The following is a 5,102-nucleotide window of genomic DNA, read 5'->3' as shown; positions in this document are numbered from 1 at the left end:
CGGCGCCAGGTGTTATCGGACTCATCGTCCGATAACTCCGCGACGCACTCCTCCCTCGAAGACGAGGATGAAGATGAAGATGTTCCCCCTCCAGTCGGGGGAGATAAGAAAAGCAAGGCCGCCCCTACTGGGGGGCGAAGGGTCCAAGAAGGGAAAGACTCTCCTTCCGGACTACTCCACCACCGCCGCCGAAGGCGAAGATGAGTGGCTGCTCAAGGACAAGCCCCTGGCGAAGTCGTAAGTATTCGGATACCAGAGTAACTCATAGCATTCCTTCGTCGCACTACTTCTCCTAACGCCGAATTATGATTGTGCAGACCGCCCCGAACCCGTATCGATGTATCCTCGTCGAACGGCTCCCTGGGCTCGTCGGATATGGATAGTGATCCACTTCCGACCGCCACCTCCCCTTGCCCTACGGACAACGCCGAGGTGTTGTCTCAAGAGGCACTAGGTCGAGGGGAGACAGTCCCGGAGGCGCCTCAAAGAGACCTTCCGGACACCGGGAGCACGGGGAGCAAAGCCCCCGAGGGCTCCGAGTTCGGCCCTCAGCCGAACACCGCACCGGAACCTCCAGTGGTTCCGGACTCGGGCAGGCAGCCTCCTTCCAAGAGGGGCAAGATGCCTGTGCCGGTGAGGCAAGTCCTTCGTGGGCGATGGCCATGGTGGGATAGACAAGGTTGCTTCTTCGTGGACCCTTCGTGGGTGGTTGCTTCTTCGTGGACCCTTCGTGGGTGGAGCCCTCCGTGGACTCGCGCAACCATTACCCTTCGTGGGTGGAGCCCTCCGTGGACTCGCGCAACCGTTACCCTTCGTGGGTTGAAGTCTCCATCAACGTGGATGTAGGATAGCACCACCTATCCGAACCACGGGAAAAACATCCGTGTCTCCAATTGCGTTTGAATTCTCCAAACCCTTCCCTTTACATTCTTGCAAGTTTCATGCTTTACTTTCTGCTGCCAATATACTCTTTGCATGCTTGCTTGGATTGTGTGATGATTGCTTGACTTGTCCTACAATAGCTAAAATCTGCCAAGAACTAAAATTGGGAAAAGGTTAAGTTTTTATTTGGTCAAGTAGTCTAATCACCCCCCCCCCTCTAGACATACTTTCGATCCTACAGTAAGGTCCCAAAAGATGGGAGCCGGGCAAACCCAACTATTCACCCAAGACATGATTCGGAGCTGATGCATATAATGCTATAAGTTCGGGGAGCCGCACTGTCGAAAGTGTTCGGACTTCTCACGCCATATTATGGGGTATGCTTAAGCCCCTGGCGTATTGGCCGTACCAGAGTGTACGGGTGTTGGATGTTATAAATGAACATATATATAAAAAAAGAATGCAATAATAGTCTTGATGCTATGCATTTTTTATTCAAAAAGGGTGTGTTAAAGCAGAATGATACAAGTAGTGCGATAAGCAAAAAGTAGGACTGTTTGACATGTCCCTTCCAAGGGCAAGCTGAGGAATGGTAGTAAAGAAAATATTTCACTCGTTATCGTAATCCACCTGGGAGTTCCGTGGTGTGACGTAGCTTTCTGCCTCCTTGGATGTTGCATCATGTGTTCGGCAAGCACGCTGCCGGACAGGGTTTCCAGAGATTGAAGTCCTAAAAGAGAAAAATAACAAAGCTGGAATCCCCTAGTGTGGTTTAAGACGCGACTTGGGGCGTGCCACCGTCGTGCCCCCCTCCCCGCCTATGCCCATGGTATTTTTAATGCGTAATATGTACGCGTGGCACGGATTTCGCCGTTTGGCTGGGACCGGGGTGGGGGCCGCATTGCTATGCGAGCTCGGAATGTGCCAGGCGGTCCTGTTGCCGATTACTCCGGGCGCACTTGAAGGTGTCCGGGTCCTTAAACGCCGAACTAGTGGATTGCCTTAAGAGGCTGCTTTGCACTTCCGCTGCGAGGGCCGCAGTGTGCTCCTCCGTTCGGAGAGAGCGCTCTGTGTTTCCATTAACTGTAATGACCCCCCGAGGTCCTGGCATCTTGAGCTTGAGGTATGCATAATGCGGTACCGCATTGAATCTCGCAAATGCGGTTCGCCCGAGCAGTGCATGATAACCACTGTGGAACGGGACTATATCAAAGATTAACTCTTCGCTTCGGGAGTTATCCGGGGATCCGAAGACCACTTCCAGTGTGACTGAGCCTGTGCAATGGGCCTCTACACCTGGTATGACGCCTTTAAAGGTCGTTTTGTGGGTTTGATCCTTGAGGGGTCTATACCCATTTTGCGCACTGTGTCCTGATAAAGCAGGTTCAGGCTACTGCCGCCATCCATAAGGACTCGAGTGAGGTGAAATCCGTCAATGATTGGGTCTAGGACCAGTGCGGCAAATCCGCCATGACGGATACTAGTGGGGTGGTCCCTACGATCGAAGGTGATCGGATAGGAGGACCATTGGTTGAACTTTGGGGCGACTGGCTCCAACGCATACACGTCCCTGAGCGCACGCTTCCGCTCCCTCTTGGGGATGTGGGTTGCATATATCATGTTCACCGTCCGCACTTGTGGGGGGAACCTCTTCTGTCCTCCGATATTCGGCTGCCGGGGCTCTTCCTCGTCATCGCTATGTGGCCCCTTATCTTTGTTTTCGGCAATTAACTTGTCGGCCTGCTTGAACACCCAACAATCCCTGTTGGTGTGGTTGGCTGGCTTGTCTGGGGTGCCGTGTATTTGACACGAGCGATCGAGTATACGGTCCAAACTGGACGCGCCCGGAGTGCTTCGTTTGAATGACTTTTTCCGTTGACCGGGTTTAGAGCCTTTGAATCCGGCATTGACTGATGTATCCTCAGTATTATCGCTGTTAATGCGGCGCTTATGTTTGTTGCGACGTGACCTGCTATTGTCATCCTTGGTATCCAAAGTACCATGGTTCTTTGATATGTTATTACTGCGAGCCAGCCAGCTGTCTTCTCCCACACAAAAGCGGGTCATGAGTGTCGTGAGGGCTGCCATAGATTTCGGCTTTTCCTGACCAAGGTGCCGGGCTAGCCACTCGTCGCGGATGTTGTGCTTGAAAGCTACTAGGGCCTCTGCATCCGGACAGTCAATGATTTGATTTTTCTTTGTTAGGAACCATGTCCAGAATTGCCTGGCCGATTCCTCTGGCTGCTGAATTATGTGGCTCAAGTCATCGGCATCTGGTGGTCGCACATAAGTGCCCTGAAAGTTGCCGAGGAATGCGGCTTCCAGATCTTCCCAACAGCCAATGGACTCTGCTGGCAGGCTATTGAGCCAATGCCGAGCTGGTCCTTTTAGTTTGAGTGGGAGGTATTTAATGGCGTGTAGATCATCACCACGTGCCATGTGGATATGCAGGAGGAAATCCTCGATCCATACCGCAGGATCTGTTGTGCCGTCGTATGATTCTATATTTACGGGTTTGAAACCCTCTGGGATTTGATGATCCATTACTTCGTCTGTGAAGCATAAGGGGTGTGCGGCGCCTCTGTACTGGGCTATATCGCGACGCAGCTCCAATGAGTCTTGCCCGCTGTGCTCGGCCCGGCCAGATTTACTTTTATTGTATTCGGCGTGACAATTATCGTCTCACGTAGTGGCGCGCCCCGGCGATCCGTAGATCGATCTTGCATGTTTTGCTTTGTCCTCCAATACGTCTCGCAGGTCTGGTGTATTTCCCCATGCCTTTTTATTTGAATGGCGTCGGGGTGCAGGCTGAGCTTTTGGCTGGAATGCCTCTCTGTCGCGGCCACGAGGTGGCTGGTCAGTCACGTCATACGCTTCTTCCTCCAGTCGGGGTAGCAACCTGCATTTTGGATAACTCTTGGAGGGGCGTTTGAATTTATATTCCTCGGCCGCCAGGACTTCAGTCCATCTGTCAGCTAGCAGATCATGATCAGCTTGAAGCTGCTGCTGCTTTTTATGAAGGCTATTTGCCGTGGCTATAAGCCGGCGCTTGAAGCGCTCTTGTTCGACGGGATCCTCTGGCACGACGAATTCGTCATCGTCGAGGCTTGCCTCGTCTTCGGAGGGAGGCATGTAATTATCATCCTCCTCATCTGCCGCTCTCTCAGGAGGGCTGGCCTCTCCATCCTCCTGCCCTAAATCGTGCTGGAGGGGATTATTGCCATCTTCCGCACTATCCAGAGTGCTATTATCTCCTGTGACGGTATCATCACTTTTGCTTTGGAGGGACTTAGAGTGGCGCCGCTGACGTCGGCGCTTGGGTTGCTTCTTGGAGGGGTCATCCTCCGCTGTCTCGTCGCCATTGCCTTCTTTGGGTGTGTCCACCATGTATATATCGTATGATGAGGTCGCTGTCCAGTGCCCTGTGGGCAGTGGTTCCTCTTCGTCTCCCGCATTGTCGTCCATACCGTGGATGTCTTCGGAGTCGAAGTCGAGCATGTCGGTTAAGTCGTCGACAGCGGCTACTAAGTGGGTGGTGGGTGAGCAGCGAATTTCTTCGTCATCCCCATCCCAATCCTGCCGGACATAATTCAGCCAGGATCCTCCTGACAAGGAGAGAGACCTTAATGAGTTCAGTATGTCGCCAAAGGGCGAGTGCTGAAAAATATCCGCGGAGGTAAACTCCATGATCAGCGCCCAATCGGATTCGCTAGGAACGGGCGCAGGCGGTTCGGAGTCCGTGGCTGGAGAAGGATCCGGCAGTTTGACAACACGGCTCTCGTGCAGGGTAAGGTCGATGTTCGGCTCGATCGCCGCTGAGGATAAGGCCTCCGTGGCGGGGGCCATCCACCCATCCATGGATGACACAACTGGCTTCGAATTGAGGCTCGGAGTGGCTGCCGGTGCGATCTCCTGAATACGGTCCGATGGTAGAGCTAAATCGTACTCATCGTGACCGAGTGGCGCACAAGGCAGGGGCTCGAATCCATCGAAGATCAAGTCTCCGCGGATATCGGCCGTGTAATTTAAGCTTCCAAACCTGACCTGATGGCCAGGGGCATAGCTTTCGATCTGCTCCAGATGGCCAAGCGAGTTGGCCCGTAGTGCGAAGCCGCTGAACACAAAGATCTGTCCGGGGAGAAAAGTCTCACCTTGGACTGCATCGCTATCGATGATAGAAGGAGCCATCAAGCCTAACGGCGACGACACAGAGGAACTCT

This window comes from Triticum urartu, chromosome 7, assembly GCF_003073215.2.
Source record: "Triticum urartu cultivar G1812 chromosome 7, Tu2.1, whole genome shotgun sequence".
NCBI lineage: Eukaryota > Viridiplantae > Streptophyta > Magnoliopsida > Poales > Poaceae > Triticum > Triticum urartu.
This window is presented reverse-complemented; position numbering follows the sequence as displayed.